This window comes from Thamnophis elegans, chromosome 1 (assembly GCF_009769535.1).
Source record: "Thamnophis elegans isolate rThaEle1 chromosome 1, rThaEle1.pri, whole genome shotgun sequence".
NCBI classification, from domain to species: domain Eukaryota; kingdom Metazoa; phylum Chordata; class Lepidosauria; order Squamata; family Colubridae; genus Thamnophis; species Thamnophis elegans.
The window spans coordinates 139,740,178-139,759,248 of record NC_045541.1 but is presented as its reverse complement, the minus strand read 5'-3'; positions in this window follow the sequence as shown (position 1 = coordinate 139,759,248).

Below are 19,071 nucleotides of genomic sequence, written 5' to 3'. Positions count from 1 at the left end.
GGAGAGAGAGTGTGAGAGAGCGCCAAACATCCCTGTATTCAGCTGTTTAGGGAAACCAGAGCAGAATAGTGGTAGGAGAGACAGATCAGAAACAAGAGGAATAGAATTATATCCTTAAAGCCCGGTATTAAAATGAAACCAGCCTCTTTAAAAAATTGAAAGTTGTTGTCTGGACATATTTGAACTGTGGTTAGATGCAGCTTAACTGCTGCTTCTGCAGTTTTAAATTGTTCAGTGGACAATTCATCTGTACTTGGTACTTGCCTATTTGACAGGTGGTCTATTACCTGTCATACCTCACTTTTTAGAGGAATTGGTTCTTGAATATATTCTCTCTTGACAAATGTTTCTGTCATTCTAAAATCCCACTTGTGCTACAAACCTTATGTCTTCTTTTTGCCTCATTTGCTTCTGGGAGATCTGGTCTATTATTTTTCTTAGCTATAAATTTTCTTGTGATTTCTCTGATCCTTCAAAAGATCTCTTTTTTCATTAAATATATTTAATAGTTGACATGTTTGGTTGAGTTACTTTTCCAAATTCTTCTTGGCTTTACATTGGAAATCTGTGTTCAATCATTGTTCATCCTTTTATCCAAGGATTTTACTCCCCATCTTACTTGGAAATTTTCATCTTCAATATTTTTGGAATATTTTCCCCAGTTCAGTTTTCAAGACATCTCTGGTCTCTTCCCATAGTCCCTCAGGTTTTCTTTCATGTAATTTATGCATAGAAATTCTAATATTTGTAGCTTTCATTAGGACCAAGGCTAATTGATGCTTCTTATTAATCAGAGTAAAAAGAAAATGTACTATAATCTAAAAATTATGGTATTTCCCTTTCCCTCCAAAGTATCATTCTAATACCTAATTTGATCAGCTGGAAATATTGTATTATGTGCAATAGTTAATCCAACTTCTGGTATGAACCAGAAGATGTTAGTTTAGTCCCAAGCATCCTTGTCCAGACTGATTCAACCCTGTGTTCTCATTACAACAAATGGGTATATGAACTTTTCTCTCTATTACCTTCTTCTAAAGCTAATTATTCAAGGAACTGATAAAGATAATATTACATTCCCATACATATTTTAAAAACAGTAACCAAAACCTTCTCAATCCAGCAAATAAAATTGAGAAAACTGCACAAAATCAATTTCTGTGCAAATATATCTTTGCTGTGTAAGAAACCATTCCAGAAACTGGGGGATGCAATTCTGCATTGTTCCACATCTTCAAGGTCAAGGTATTCAATAGTGTGCTGAAGAAGGTCGTGGCATTTTAGCCGTTTCATAATTCCAGCCAGCTATCTCATGTGAATGGGTCTACCTATTCATGGATGACAGCTAGTACAAGACAGCGCAACATTTCTGTAATTCTGCTTTAAAGAAAGTGGCATATATAGATGGAAGCTCTTCCCAAATGTTATATTTATTTTTCAGGTACCTAATATTATGTATCATACCTATCTCCTTCTTTTCTACCAACCCATCTGGCCACTTCTTCCTGGATCATTCTTAATTAAAAATTGTTTCATACCAGCATCACTGAAGTGTGCATCAGCACAATTATGGCAGAGGTAAACAAATAATAAAAGTGTCAGCCAAGCATAAAACATTTGTGAATCCTAAGGGATGTCGAGTAGACTCAGGGAAAAAGAGAGCCTTAAACAGTTGAGGGTGGTAAACCTTTCAATAAAAGTCCAATCTTGAGAGAAGGTTTGAGGACTGCACTTATTGTATACGGAGTATGCAACGTGGAGGAATGGAATCACTGAACCTGCAAACCAGATAAAGCCAAGCTTTTACCATCTATTTGATTAAAAAAAATAATAGAATGGCCCACAGTGCATCTGTAGGCTTTGCAGCCCTACTAATGACAGTCAAGAATTGTTCTGACTTGCATTCCCTGTTGCCAGGCAGCCTTGTTTAATTCTCCTTTCTTTCTATGTCCAGTAAAGTATTTTTCTTTTCCTACAACTGGCTCTTTCGCCTGAGGATCTGCTCTTTTGCATTTTAAACATTTGCTTGGTTTTTAGTTTAAGCCCCTGAGACTAATTGAGAAACACTGGCTTTCTGCACTGCCAACTGCGGTTATTTATTTCTGTCACTTCATACAGGGTGTCTTCTGCAAATTGGTTCCCTCCCTCATTATGGCACAAAGAATATCCTTAAAATAAAAAAATAACACTTCTTGGAGGGATTTTTTTTTTTTTGTTAAGCATAAGGTATATTAAAGCATTGGGTTTGGGTCTTCTGAATAATTGATAGTAGTAGCCATAGCAACTGCAAAAGTTTTCTTCACTGTCTCCTCAATCTGCCTGCAAAATTGGCACTTTACACTTCCACTTGGAACAAGGCAAATTAGTTCAAGCAGAAGCTGAGGCAGACACCATGCTGTAGCTGTTTTCCAATCTGAGCAAGGAACTGTTGACTGAGTCACAAAAACCAAAGTAAACCAAAGAAAACAATTGCAAATAGGCCTCAACATACAACCAGCCACTTAGCAGGGCTTCCACAAAAGCTAGTTATGACCCATTTTCAAAATAAAAATGGCCGCACAAACAGAATGCAGCCACAGCTTTGTGACTGTTTGTAGTGCTCTGTGGACACATGACCACACTTTGACATTTTGCTAGTTTCTGGCATTTACTAAGGATTTTTAGCACACACACAAAAACCTATTGGGGAAAATTGTTTTGCTTAATGATTACAATGTTCGCTTAATGATCATTGCAAAAGTGTTGAAAAATCAGTCCAATCATATGATGTCTCCACTTAAAGACACAATGATTGCATTCACAGATTACAGAGTTAAAGTAAAACTCAATTTTCTCTTGCAAAGGTCAATACAGCCTTCTGAAAAGTCTAGTCAATAGGCACATACAAACTCTGCAAGCTAGAATATCTTTCCTTTACCTTTAAATCCCTACATGGCATTGGAACTGGATATCTGAGAGACCGCCTCCTGCTACACACCTCCCAACGTCCGATAAGAACCCACAGGCTAGGCCTCCTCCGGGTGCTGTCGACCGGACAATGCCGGCTGGCGACCACTCAGGGGAGAGCCTTCTCTGTAGCTGCTCCGGCTCTGTGGAACGATCTACCAACAGAGATCCGGACCCTTCCCACTCTCGTGGCCTTCCAAAAAGCCACCAAAACCTGGCTGTTTCGACAGGCCTGGGGTTGCTGATTTTTAAAATCAGGTCCAACCCCCAGTTAAGCCAAATGTATGTTGTGTGTTTTTTAAACTGTGTATGTTTCTTTCCCCTATGTGTTATTTTATTCTATTTCGTATTTGTAAGCTGCCCAGAGTCCTCTGGGATTGGCCAAATCACAACCAACTTCTTTAAAATTAATTTTCAATACAGTGTACTCTTATTAGAAAGTATATTTAGATCATTAGTATAAATAAGCAAGTAGAACTCTTTTACAGTTGTTATGCTATTGTTACCCATTAGTGTTAATAAACCTATGTGTAGTTTCCCTGATGTCTGAATATCTTGATTGCCCTACATTTGATGTCAAGGATATGGAGCAATGGCACTTAGACATATATTACCCCATAGTACTTTACAGTGCTCTCTGGGCAGTTACAATGCCAGCATATTGCTCCTAACAGTCAGAGTCCTCATTATACTGACCTTGGAAGGATGGAAAGCAACCTTGAGCCCCATCAGGATTGAACTCCAGAATGTGGGCAGAGTTTGCCTGCAATACTGAATTCTAACCATTGCACCCCAGGGCTGTTATATAGGAGTTGCAATATACTGTAATGCAACAAAATCTAAACTGCCAAACATTGCCCAGCCCTATCTAAAGTATGAAGGCCACTGTTTCACAGATAACCACTGAAAACTCTCTTGTTGGGTCTGATTTATGTTATGGTTTACAAATCGTAAGTGTTAGATTGAATCATAATAAAAACAGTTTTACTCAATCAAAATCTTAGGTGATCTTATATTAAACTTGTTTTATTTATATAATCAATGCCAAATAAACAATATTGTGGTTTGCATAATAAATAAGCCAGCCTTTATGCATTTTATAACACATCATAAATTACTGTTACCATATATTATATTAGGTTCTAGAGGAGAAATAGATTAGTTTGATGCAATAAAAACAACAAATACTTTTTCTATATTATAATAATAAAATGTGCATTATGGCATTCTATTTATTTTATATTCTCTATTAATTAACATTGTGTTAATTAACAGATGTGTCATGACCATTCAATATTTGTGGTGGATGTCAGTTAGCTAGATTAATGTAACAGTCAATCTAGGTTCAAATATTATTTAACAATTACATTTACAGAATGATTTTGTGCTAATTGCCATGGTTTAAATTTCACTAAAATGAAAAATAAGTGTTTGGATTGCATCACTTTAAACTGAAAAAGCCCACTTAAAATGATCTTTCAGTAGAACTGATAAGTATCATAAGTGTTCCCAGTCCAATTTGGTGCAGTTTAAGCTTAAGTTTTCCACTTCAGGGAAAACTAAATGTGTTTTCAGCCTAATATTCAAGATTGTGATGCGAACATTTCCAATTCCTTGGATGAGAAGGTAAGAAAGAGATGATAAAAGAGTTGTCATTTTATATTACTTGTGATTTGAATATTTAATCTGTCACTGCATCAATCGAGGGTAAGGAACATCTTAGCATTTAGCCTAAATGCTGAGCAAGAAATAATTGGGGCAATCCAAGTTATCATGATTTTATACATTGTCAGCCATTGTGACTTGGTTCAATAATTCCCTGAGGATTCCAAGACCCAACTTTTTTCTTAAATCTATTAAAAATCTCAACAGAAATTGAAAAGCATCTATACAGAATATACTTTAAGACATTCAGCCTAACCACATAATCTTGAACATATTTGTTTATTCACTGCTTTTAATTATTGTTCCTTCCTTGTTTTAATTATTAAGTGTATTATACAAACCATGTAAGTAATGCAATATTAAATAATGTATTTATATTTTGTTATACTGATGCTTCACTGAGCTTTTTCTAATGAAAGGGTGGATGGACTTACATGGTAATAAAAAGTTGAAGTGATCCATACACTTCCAGTACAAAAATTAACTTACATGTTTAATAACATAAAAAAATCACATTGCAATATACTTGGATGACATATTTTCCTTCTGCACACACTATACTTAGTGGAATGTGTGTAGCTTTAAGCCTGTTTTAAAATTTGTGTTGGATGTCCTCAAGAAAATTCCTGTTTTATTGTATATCAGGATGAAAAGTCAAACTAGCAATTCTAAGTATTACAACCATCATACTTTATAAGATGTGACCTGATATTAATTATACACAGGAGAATATCTACATGTCAGTGTTCATTTTAGTGCACTGGGAAGGGTTTTCAGATTCCACAAAAGCCTGAAGTTCTGCAGATGTTTATTATGAGCAAGACTCCTGCCAGATTTGATCTACCAAGACAAGTTCTTAGGCACAAAAGCCATTCATTAAGGCATCTTACCATAATTGTCTGCTTCTTTAGGAAGGATCAAGATCTCCCATATAAATCTACATGTCTCTTAAAATCATTATCAGAGATTTGTATGTATCCCAGCATTTCCAGAGATATGTCAAAGTAAAATCAACAATCAACTAATGGAAGCTTTTCTCCATAAAGGCCTACTGTAATGTTGCCAGATATTTCCTTCTGAAGAAAAGCTTTTGAAAGATGAGAGTTTCAGTCAGTTCATTTATTTTATGTTTCCTGTAGTTATTATTTATGTTTACGTGATTAAGGTTGTTCTATGTTATTTAAGTCAGATGATTGGCAGCATCTGCCCACCCTTGGCAGATCTCAAAAAGTTATGCAGTGTCATATCACCAGGAACTATCAGAGCTACACTTGGAAATATTTTAAAAACGGAAGAAGCATAGAAAACCATGTCCCTATTTTTGCCCAGAAAACTATATACAATGTCCATGAAGTTGACTGAATTTAAACGGATGTATTCATACATACATACAGTATATACACATACATATATTTGTGTGTGTGTGTGTGTGTGTGATTTAGAAACTGTCCAACTGAAAATTTTATTTTATTCTAAACCAACATATATTACTAAATCAGAGATGTTAAAAATGACTAAATCTGAGAGTTCCTAAATTGAACTGTGTATGTTAAAATTTATTTCATGATCTATCCAGTGGCCAACCTGAATTCTGTGCAAGAAAATTAAGAAGCATGAATCTATTCTTAAACAATTGCATAAAGAAAATGTAATCTTATCTTAAGCCTTTCAATTGATTAATCAATTTTACTTCAAACTTTGAACTGCAAGAAATACAGAACAATAACAATTAATCACAAATCTATGAAATATCTATGTAACACAAGAACACTGTACAATAACGTAAGATGTACTGATATTTACTATGTCTATAAGAATAAAATCAATAAAATTACTATAAGTGTACACATAAAATCTATTTACGGCAAAATACCTGTGGGGTTAAAAACTATGAACTAAAAACTACAAGTGAACAAGACTATAAATTTAAGTCTATAAACTATTAGATTTATTATAGTATAAATACTTTTGAGGTTAAAATCTTTAGCACTTGGAACAATAGATAGATACAGCTATGCAGCCAAGGTCTGTCAAACACTATAAAATGGATTTAAATAATCTATCTTAAAATAACCTAACCCTAAAATAAGGATAGATCCAAGGTTTTGGCTTTTAGAGGAATTCTTCAAATTTTATATCTTAGGATAGAGCTGCCAAGTTTATTTCAAATTTGTTTCTGCTGTGAAAAATTGTGCTATTTTTTCCCCTCTTCTCTTTCATTCGTCTTGAAATTTGTTCAGTTTCTTCAGAGAATAAAGCCCCAAATTCAGTTCTGTCAGATACTGGCTGTTGAATACCCAATGTGAACTGAATTAAGGCAGAATACTATGGTTGTCAGCTTTTTTTTCATCTCCAATTCATATAAAGAATTATTTCCCACATAACAGTTTATACATGTGACCTCACCCCAACTTGGGAAAGCTGGAATGCACTCTTTAGAAAGTGCTATTTTTTCTTTGTTCCATGTCCAACAAAATGCAATACTATTTCTGATCACTTTGATTAGCAGTTGCTGTTTTTCTCTTTAGCACTCCTTTCCTTTTTCCTGCACCTCCACAACTTGTTCATTATACCTGCCATCATGTATCCTTGTGGTTGAACGTGGTCAGAAGATACCACAACAACAGTGGTGATACTACTGCTTTGGAAGACTACATGGAGCAAGAGGAAGATTCTGAATTCATCACCACAAAGAATACATTTAGTTCATCTATGCTACTGAAATTTAAGCCTAGATTTACAGATCAATAGCATGCCCTCCCTCACATGTCCCTGATCTAAATGAAATCATAGGAAGAGATTGCACTGGGGATGCAATTGCAGTGTAACATGGGGAAAGTATAGGTGGTGCTCAACTTAGGACCACAGTTGAGCCCCAAATTTTCATTGCTAAGTAACGACGTGAATGTTTCCCCATTTTACAATCTTTCTTGCCACAGTTGCTAAGTGAATTGGTGCAGTTGTTAAGTTAGTAATATGGTTGTTAAGGAAATTTGGCTTCCCCACTGAGTTTGCTTGTCGGAAAGTCACAAAAGGTGGCCATGTCATCCTGGAACTCTGCAACAGTCATAAATACATGCCAGTTGCCATTTATCTGATCCATAGTCATTGATCACATAACTATGAGAATGTTGCTACAGTTGTAAATATGAAAAATGATTATGTCACATTTTTCATGCTGTTGTAACTTCAAATGAACCACTAAATGAATGATTGTAAGCCAAGGCTACCTGCAGGTGGCTTGATGAGAAAGCTGATCAGAGAACAGGGCTCTAAAACAGACCCTTAAAAACACTTACTTAGAGTAGCCACCATAGAGTAAGATTCCCTCATAGCATCCATAATCGAGAAGATATAAACTGTGACTTTTATCACAGTTATCATTTAGGAATTGCTATCAATACTCATTACAACAGTGTCAAAGATAATATAATCAAGTGTTATATTACAGTCACATATTGCCAGCTATTCTGGTTGATTCCTTGAAGTCTCATGATATAATAAAAATTTCAGAGATTTTTTAAAAAGGAGCACACATGACAGCAATTGTGTTCATTAATTTCCTGTGTATTATTTGTGGAATGGAATTAGAATGAAGAGTGAAGACTGACAGCAGTCCCAGAAAGTCAAAATATAAACCTTACAGCAGTATCTCATTTCCTGCTACAATCCAGTCGCAGGCAATCTTAGCATGGTAGAAGCATGACGTATACTGAACATTAACTGTTCTAGGAATTGCAGTTATTTCTTAGCAGAATTCTGTGTGTTGTCTGTTGACTAACAATTACAGGTAGTTTTTGTCTTACAACAATTCATTTAGTGACTGGTCAAAGTTACAACAGCACTGGAAAAAGTGACTTTTGACTGTTTTTCACTTATAAGCATTGCAGCATCCCCATGGTCACATGATCAAAATTCAGGTGCTTGATTTCAACTGACTCATATTTATGACAGTTGGAATATCCCGGGTGACATGATCACCTTTTGCAACCTTCTGACAGGCAAAGTCAATGGAGAAATCAGATTCACTTAACTGTGTGACTAACTTAGTTTAGTTTAGTTTAGTTTATTAGTTTTGTATGCAGCCCACTCCCGAAGGACTCCAGGAGGCTTACAATAAAAAGGGAAGGGTGATAAATAAGACAATACAACATTTAAAATACAACAACATTCACAATTAAAGTGGGGCTGGAGGTTCCACCACAAAACCGCGATGCCCTTATCCGCGCCGACATAAGTGCGGAGGCAAATCCGCGGCGTCCGAAGCGCTAAGAAAAAAACGACCCTACCGCCGCGACAACAGCACGGTGACAGAAGGGTGTTCTACATGCTTCGTTGTTTGCCTCCAAAGGTAGCCCTCCTCCTCCAGCTGACAGCGGCAGCGGGCACGGGGCAAAGCGGGCTGCCCAGCAGCAGCAGCCCACGGGAAGGGTACAGCTCAGCCGTGGGGGGCAGCAGGAAGCGGAGGAGGATGCGGCAGCGGCGGTGGCTGAGGCTCTCCCGGGCCGGCGAAGCGGGCTTGCCCGGCGGAGGCAGGCTGCCCTCTTCTTCCTCAACAACATCTCCTTGGACAGGCGGCCTCCACCGCCGGCGCCTTCCCCGGAGGAAGAGGCAGGGCGGGCGGCGTCGGCGTCTGAGGCTCTCCCGGGGCCTGCGAAGCGGGCTTGCCTGGTGGTGGCGGCCGCCCATCCAAGGAGATGTTGTTGAGGAAGAAGAGGGCGGCCTGCCTCTGCCGGGCAAGCCCGCTTCGCCGGCCCCGGGAGAGCCTCAGCCGCCGCCGCTGCTGCGTCCTCCTCCGCCGCCAGCGTCGGCGGCCCTGCTCGGGCCCCCCGCGGGCTTCCTGCTGCCCCCCGTGGTTGTGCTGGACCCTTCCCGCAGGCTGCTGCTGCTGGGCAGCCCGCTTTGCCCCGTGGCCACTGTCAGCTGGAGGAGGAGGGCTACCTTTGGAGGCAAAGAACGCCCTTCTGTCGCCGCGCTGTTGTCCCCGCGGTGATGACGCGCGGTGATGACGTCGCGACTTTAGCGACGCAATTTAATCTCCGCTATTTTGCGTAGCGCGGTTTTGTCGTGCCACGGGGGCTGGATACTTCAACAGCCCCAGGCCTGCCGGAACAGCCAGGACTTAGTAGCTTTACGGAAGGCCAGGAGGGTAGTAAGGGTCCAGATCTCAACGGGGAGGTCATTCCAGAGGGCCGGAGCTGCAACAGAGAAGGCCCTCCCCCTAACTTAACAACTGCAGAAATTCACTTAACAACTGTTAAGTGAAGAAAGGTGGTAAAAGGGGGCAAAACTCATTTAACAATTGTCTTGCTTAGCAAGAGAAACTTTGGGCTCAATTGTGGTTGTAAGCTGAGGACTATCTATACCGTCTTCAATTCTTAATGGATTTATTCAGCAGGTTTGCAGTAGGATCTCCTTTAGGAAATGAAGATCTAAGGATACATTGTCCTGGAGAGGAAAACACATTGTCTCTGAATTCCAACTGACTGTAGCACAGTCCGTTAGGTAAAATATGCTCACTGGTGGGATGGACAAAATTAGCATTTGCAAGAAAATTCATAAAGGCTTTGTGTCAGCCTTTCATCAAAGTTGTCAAGGGCAATGGTAGGCTGCTGTCAGTTTGGACCGGTTCAGGCAAACCAGTAGGTCAGATGATCAGCTGGCCCCGCCCACCCACCCCGCCCTATTCTGTGCTATATTTCCTTCTTTCTGGCTCAGCTGATTCGCGCGGCATAGCTGATTTCCACGCCTCCACTGTTCCACTTACTGGGGCTGCCTTAGAAGGTAAGCAGCTGAGCTTCAAATTGCTGTATTTTGAACGCTGTGCGCAAGTGTGTTAGGTGTGTGTGCGCACGCAGGGTGCACTCACTGAACCAGTTGTTAAACCAGTTGCAGCCCACCACTGGTTATCAGATATCTGTCATGCCAAGGAAGATATAGACAATTGGAAAGGAGGACAAATAGTAGGAAAACAAAGACATGCTAACTATTTAACTTTCTTGGCATGGGCAATAAAGAATAGGCTTAGGTCTACATGTACGTAAAACTATTTTTTCCAGAAAGACTGGTCTTTTTAAACTCAGTATTTTTTCCAACAAATCTTTATTTTTAAGAGGATGCAAGCAATAATATAAAATTGATAACAACCTGTTTTCAACTTTCACTGTATGATGAGTCATGTGATCTCTAAACTACAGTGATCATAGATTTGAAAAGGCTAGATTGAAACCTATGTCTGGAATCAGAAAATAAATTAAATAATATACATCTTTTTTTTTTGGTCTGTCAATGGATGAGAGAAAGAAACAAACAAACAATTTACAAAGTCACAATAAAAAAAGTTTCAGTGACTGCTATTAGTAGCAGTTAGCAGTTAAGCAGACTTATATACCGCTTCATAGGGCTTTCAGCACTCTCTAAGCGGTTTACAGAGTCAGCATATTGCCCCCAACAACAATCCGGGTCCTCATTTTACCCACCTCGGAAGGATGGAAGGCTGAGTCAACCCTGAGCCGGTGAGATTTGAACAGCCAAACTGCAGAACTGCAGTCAGCTGAAGTAGCCTGCAGTGCTGCATTTAACCACTGCGCCACCTCGGCTCTATTGTGGAAACAATCCCAGCGCCAGTAACCCCACCACCCCAGGACCCTCAAAAAGCCAGACAATATTTCATTTTAAGTCTATACCTGCTAGACCAGGGGTCAGCAACCCACGGCTCTGGAGCCGCATGTGGCTCTTTCATCACTCTACTGCGGCTCCTTGTCCCCAGTCAGCTCCACAATTGATAAGACTTTCAGTTAGGACAGGTAGAGGAAAAAGGACACTGTGCTAGGAAGAGACTCTATGGTGGGGGAACCGGACTTCCAGTCACCTCCAGAATTGAATGGGGTGCTTCTGGTTAGGACCTTTCTGGCTCTTTGAGTGTTTAATGTTGCCCACCTCTATGCTAGAAAGAGGACATAAGGTTAAAAAAAAAAAGACCATGTCTTTTTGCCAGAGTACTGATAATCCTTTCTCAAATCTTTATTCTGAATAACTTGATAACTTTTTCTGATTCTTTTTCTTCAGTGTTTGTCTATTAGAATGTTAGCAGTTTTAAGTACTGCCACTAAGACTAAGGGGCTCTGGATAAAATGCTTTCCAGGTCATCCTCTAGCACAGGGGTGCTTAAATCTGGCACGCAGGGCTGGTCTGGAAATAGCAAAGGACCCCATTTTGCCCGGCAAAGTACTGCAGGATGCTGTCCCGGCTGAAAATGGGGTGCAGGGGTCGTGCACACCCCTGTACTCCCATTTTGGCTGGGAAGGCACCTTGTTTTGGCCAACAAGAGGCATCCATCCTGTCTCCCCCCCCACAATGCTGATCCAGCTCTCGAAGAAATCCAATTTGACATCCCTGCTCTAGCATATTTTGATCTGTGCAGCCCTTTCTCTGTCTCTCTCTGTCGTCTGTCTCTCTTTCTCTTTCTCTCTCTCTCTCTCTCTCACACACACACACACACACACACTCCCTTGTTCTTTTTACATCTCAACAGCATCAATTCTTTAACTCCTTGCTCTTTCTGTGCCTTGAGCTGATGGCTTGATTAGCAGAGAAAAGGGGAGCAGGGAGGAAAAGATTGAAGAGTGAGGAAAACAGACACACTGATTTGTGGAGATCGGATTTGGGGCCATCGAGGCTTTGGACATCCACTCAGATTCACCCCCAAGTTTCCATGATTTAAAGATTTCAAATAATGATCAAGGCTGTATTTCGGTTCTGATGCAGAAGTGGTTATCAAAAAAGTTTTTCTTCAAGCTCTACTGTTTTGTTTCATATTAAAGCTGCTGTTTATTTGGCAGCTCTTGACCCAATTTATCTGATGTGGAATTTTTAAAAAGCTCTCTCAAGTATCCATTAAATGAGAAAGGTTGGTGGATTGATACCACAATGTGAGTACATAATAATATTGTACATTTTTACCACCCTCTTTAAAAACTGTAAAATAATTTGATAATTGCTATTAGGAGAAAACAAAGAGTGGGATGAAGTGTCTTAAGGCCAAATGTTCTACCAGATGGCTGTTTCAAGTGCTTCCCCCTGGTCTTTGAGCTGGCAGAAAAAACATCTTGGCATAAATATTCTGCCCTGACTGCCAAGACTTATTCTGCCATAACGACAAGCCCAGCGAGTGGTGTTGCCGTTATATTTTTAATGAGGGACAAGTTAAGAAAAGCATTCAGAGGATTTTCCATCTTTCATTTCCCCTACTACCAGGCATTAGCTGCCAGCAGCAAAAAACTCACAATCACTCTTTCTCTAATGTTAACAGCTGCTTGGAATGGCATATTTGGTCCTTCAATTGACCAAGTAACAAATTGCAGGTGATAGAACACTATTGTACCATGACAGAAATGATACAATAATTTACTTTTGTGATGACATCTGATGCAAGTATGTAAGTCAAGTTATTCACATGATGAAGTATACCCCCCCTCATATCTTTTGCAAATGCCCAGACTTAGGCGGGATCAAGGATTCCTCTTGCTCTGCTTTGTATTCTCCAAACTGGCAGCCATGCCCCTGTGTAGACAAGGGGAATACAAAACATCTCATTTTTCTGAGCAACTACCCTGTTTCCCTGAAAATAAGACCTCCCTGGATAATAAGACCAATCAGGCTTATTTTAGCATTGGCTAAAATAAGCCCACCCCAAAAAATAAGCCCTCCCCCAAAATATTGCAACACAGCAGCAGCCATGATGTGATCACGCTCACTGCCTCCTGCACCTCAAAAATAATAAGACCTCCCTGAAAATAAGGCCAAGTGCTTATTTCGGGGGTCAAAAGAAAATAAGACCCTGTCTTATTTTTGGGGAAATGTACTATTCAATGGCATTTTTGTTGTTGTTAGTTGCGAAGTCGTCTCTGACCCATCGCGACCCCATGGACAATGTTCCTTCCTGTCCTCCACCATCCCACAGAGTCCATTTAAGCCCCTGCCCACTGCCTCAGTGACTCCATCCAGCCACCTCTTCTCTGTCGTCCCCTTTTTCTTTTGCCCTCAGTCTTTCCCAGCATTAGGCTGTTTCTAAATTCAGTGGCATACTGTTTCTAAATATGGAGCTTCTATTGGGCTATCACAGTCAATCGCAGCTAATAAACCTCTTGTCCCTAACTATATTGTTACATTACTCCTCTAATTAAAAATGCTCTGCTGTCCTTCTAGTCAGTGTTAATCAAGTTAATGTCACCATAATTCATCAAGGTAAAGAAGTCGCAGAGCATGTGATATTATATAAACTCTTAAGAGAAGCTGATGCGGCAAAGTTCCCATCTGGTTCACTGAACACAGCAAGTACATGAAGGGAGGGTGAGGTCTTACCTGGCAGATTTCATGAACAGAGAATTACATGCAATCGTATATCCAAGGCTTTTCCTCCCTCATCCAGCTCAACATTCTAGCACATATGGCAGTCAGATGCAGTATCTGCATCATTCTGTGAAGTGTCATTTGTAGGGTTTTTTCCCCCCTAGTTTGAAGCTTAACAATTATATGGCTATTTGCCTAAGGAAAACCGATCTCCTTAGTTAGTTGCCTTGTGAATATTTCATTGAGCTTACCCTGGACTGTCACTTGGCTAATGGAAGGAAGTTCTTAAGTAGCACGTAATTTCAACTTGACCTTCATCAGCATTATTTCCAAAAGCAAGGAAATGCTGCTTACTCCTACCATGCAGCTGAGAAAACCATGTCCCTGCAGATATTAATAAACTATCATTCTCAGCATCCTTTCTCATTGGTTATGCTAGCTGGGGCTGATGTACAGCAATATCTAAAAGGCTCCAGGTTCCTCACCTCTTTTGTCAGGTTGTTCATCTACTAGAATTCCAACTATTATTGCCAATAAATATCAGTAATGTTTACTTACATACATTCAGTTTGTTGGTTAAGCATTTATATCTCACTGTTCAGCCTGAAAGACTCTCATGCTTATTTATATAATAACATAATAACCAACTTGTTCCTTGTTATATTGTTGAGCCTTCCAAAGGTTTGAAGTAGTTTAGTATGCATTTCCTTTCCCAGTTTTACCCTCATAGTAATCATGAGGTGGATTCTATTGAGAAATAAGGACTTGTCCAAAGTTATCCAATGGTTGAAGTTGACTCCATCTGAAACCATCATCTTTCTTAACCAAACTGTAGTACAGTACAAAACAAAAAACAACAATACAAGGGTTGCCGGAGATACTGCTTGTCTCCCACAGTATCTGTATTGCTAGTCAATCTCGCGCGATTGATATACTCCCGGTTTCTTCATTTAAAATGGACCAAGGAAATACACCTTTCTCTGGAGCAGTCTGGGCCCTCTGGATCAAAGTTCTTCAAGATGTCCAGATAGCACTCCACTCTGAGGTTTAGAAGAGCTTTGAAGACTCAACTTTTCATCCAGGCCTTTGTCAAAGTAGAGGGAGACCCCTTGCCTCATGAGGCTTACTCTCTTTTTATCTTTTTGTGTTGATTCGATTGTAATTTCTCTTTGATTGTTGTGAGCCACCCCGAGTCAATGTGAATCAGGTGCCTTACAAATTTAATAAATTATTATTTTTATTATTACAAATAAACCCAATAAAATCAACTCAATATCCAGAAAACAATACTAAAACAACCAACATAATAATTATAATTATCAGTGGCAAGGACCAAATGTGTATAATATTTATTACAAATATTAATATTTAGAATATTTAATTTTAAATAAATTAGAACTATCGGTTAAATAGGAACACAATGCAACAACCAGACTTGCTCTTTAAATAAAAAGGCTTTTTATTTTGGAATAAAGCCCTTTGAAAGCCATCAAATTTCTACGGAGGGTGGGAATTGATTCCATAACCTGGACTTTGCCACCCTTGCTGGATGAAGCAAAAGGCAAGCCTTGCCTGGAGTACCATAAGAAGGAACAAGATTGTAGGGAGAAATAAAAGCAGACAGATGTCTGGGGACTTTGTTAAAACTCTGCCATCAAGTCTAAAAAGACCAATACTGATGTCAGGTTCTGGGAAATGGGCACCAGAATGTTTAGAATTTGAATTCCTCACTCCTAGTCCAAAATTGTAAAGCTAGATAGGAATACAATCTAAAAAGATATAGAAAAGTTAAGTAGATGGATAGCGGGGGGGGGGGTGTAATTGTGTAGCATAGTGAACAGCTCTGGTGAAAGTGGGTAGTTTCACATGGTCTGTTGTTTTCCATCAAGTCAGTTGAATCATTCATAAGGGCCACTGTTCTGAAGCTCTTTTTGAGTATTCTACTCAGCTCTTCCCTCCCGGGGACACCTGCATTCTTGTTTTAAAATGTCAACAGGAATGTTATTAAAAAGGGTCTGTCACTATCTCCTGTAACACCAGCCTTGCTATTTTGCTGTTCCTCGTGGAATGAAATGTTCTGAATTCTTTCCTGCCAAGTGTGACTGGGTGGCAAGAGTAGGAGAGATCTGCAATTTAATTATTTCAACATCGCTGGAATCATGGAAAGAACATCTCTTTTGAAGAACAAAAGCAGACCGAAAAATACAACAAGCAGAAATGAGCTACAGCGCATGGCCTGTTTTTGGTTTTTCTTCTTTGAGATGAAGATCCTGCTCAGAGCTAGCTGCTTTGCCATTGTTACTTATATGGATACTGAGTCCCTTTGATATCATGACTGTGCATAAACTAGAGGTGAATTGCTGTAGTACCTTGCCTTGCTTTTAAAAATGCACGCCTAATGGAAGAGAGGGATAAAATACATACATGTAGCTGTCTTTAGCCCAAAAAGTTGTAAATCTTTTACGTTTTTAAAAAGAAAAGAAATAACTGATTAGGATTAGGGTTGCAGCATCAAGAATCTTCCTGGACATCCTCAAGTGAGTTGGTATGATGCTTCAAAGCAATATTGCAGGTTTTGGGAGGGGGGTGGGTGGGATTTTTTAAGATTTGAGGGAGGGGAGAAATTGGCATCTTATCCTTGCAAAGAATTGCACCACCGCAATTTAATGTGGGATGTAAATCCAACAGAATATTGTTCATGCTCCCAGTAGTATGAAATAGAGATTTTATAAGAAGTAGAAACCCAACCCCAATCTTCTATTCACACAAATCTGATATAATCGAGCTACATCTTCATATTTATCCATTCCCATTTTCCTTTTGAAACACATATTTCTGCATCATATTAATCTTGAATTACTTTCCAAGGGCGCTGTATTGTGGCAGCACTTGGTTTACCTTGCTAAGCTACCAAGTAGAGGGTTGGGGCTATGGAAGTCCCATTAGAGAATATCAGGCCTCTCGGTTAGACTGAGAAGTGAAAAAACATCTCAAATGGTGCCAGTAGCAACTGACTTCCTTAATGTTGCTAAGGAAACTGCATAATTATCTCCAAGGAGTCAATCTCAATTTTTACCTCCACGCTTATAGAAGAAAGGGAATTGGGGCCAAATAATTATGGCTACATTGGAGTTACAATTCTAGTATTATAAATAGGAAAATGTGCTCCCCTTTTCTCTTGTTGTTTCATCTTCAGCCTGACAACAAAGAACAAATCCAATAATTTATCTTCCTAAACCCTTTGTTTCTGTAGTGTCTTTTCCTCTCGCTGAAAATAGAAACTGAAAAACTATATTCCTATTGGATTTTGCTCCTCCGATGCTTTTGCATTTTTTAAAAAAAAAATGCAAATACAGCAGCATGCAAAGACCGCTTGATTAAACCTTGATGCTACCTAGACCTTCTTTAAAAATCCATGGATGCAGAAAAATTGCACTACAGAATGCTCATTTGCAAACATACAAGCATTCAGATACTTGTCCACTTCAACAAGCTATTAATTTTTCATCATTTGATCTCATTTCTTTGGGTTGTCTGATCAAATAATGGCATGGAATTTCCAGCTGAGATGTATGGACTTTCTTTTAAATACTTTTTGAAAGGGTTACAGAATTTTCAAAACAAAATGATAAGATTTCTTATTCTAAAGATTCTTCTCACTCTTAATCTAAGTGGTTTCACAGTTCCATGCATATCCCTTATTCACATTATTGCATTTTGCTGCAGACAGACAGCCTACCTTCCATATTTTGGACAATCCTTGCCATTGATCATCCTGGTTGGTGTTATTGAGAATTAAGTCCAAAATCTCTGGAGGGCATCCAATTGCCAATGTATAAACTAAAGAAACATTAGCAAACAAGCTCCAAATCCCTTAGGTTCTCTATCCTCTGCTTTGGTGCGTAACACAAAGAGCCAAGTCTTTTTTGAACAAAGCTTAGTTTCAGAATTTGCAACCCTCATTGTAGTCTGTGAATGAAACCATTATGAGCTGTTAAAGGAGATATAGTTAGGATTCTGCCTTATAAAGCAATGCATGGACCAAAGCTGAACCTGAATGCTTAAACCTCTTTCATTTGAATATGTGCTTGACTCTAGGTCTCTTTCATTGGACGCCCACTTTGTTGCTGAATTTTTCCTTCCTTTTTAATAAAGTTGGACATCTTGTCAATATGCAGCTCCTCAGTAGACTAGACTAGAGACTAATAAATGTCAGTTCTAGCATTACAGCTACCATAAACCAGGAATAAAAAATGGTGCCACTTCCCTACAGACTCCGGATGAGTCAGAATCAAACAAGCCAGCGAATTAAGATTGTCATAAAGATGAAAGGCAAGCACAAGTTCATTTATTTATAGCAAAGGTCTTGGGTTACAAGAGGTCAGTTCTTGCCATCTTGAAGAAACATTAAACAGGTTAAGTTATTGCATACATGTGCATTATAATTTAGCAGCAAGTCATTCACAGAACACATTTTTCTTTCGTACTGCCGCCTTACCTTTTTTTTTTCTTTTTTTTTTCCTTTTTGGTTTAATCTCTCAAATCGTATAGAGATAAATCTTTTCGGCTTTTACAAAGCATGTAACACCACCTTTAAGTTAATGGTCTTTTATTGGAAAAAAGACTAGCATTTACAACTTGGAATGGACATAACTGTACTATCTTGAACATCGATGTTGATAGTTGTGCTGAAGTCCACAGGCCCCTCTGCCAGCTCCAAGTCTCGGTACAGTAAATTTTAAAACTGCAAGAGAGAGAGAGAGAGAAACAGGGAGAGGGAGAGATGAAGAGGGAGAGAGAGAGAAAGAGAGGGAGGGGGAGGGGGAGGGAGGGAGGGAGGGGGAGGGGGAGGGGGGAGGGGGAGGGGGAGGGGGAGAGGGAGAGAGAGAGAGAGAGAGAGAGAGAGAGAGAGAGAGGAGAGAGAGAGAGAGAGAGAGAGAGAGAGAGAGAAGGAGCATATACCCAAAGGTGCTCCTGCCCTTTGGTAAAGATTTTGTTAAAACTTTTTAGAACGGTAATGGCCCAACATCCGTTCCACAATAGTGCAATGCAGACAATTTTAAAATCAATGTAGTAACACAGAAATGCCACCTATTTGCTTTTGGAAAC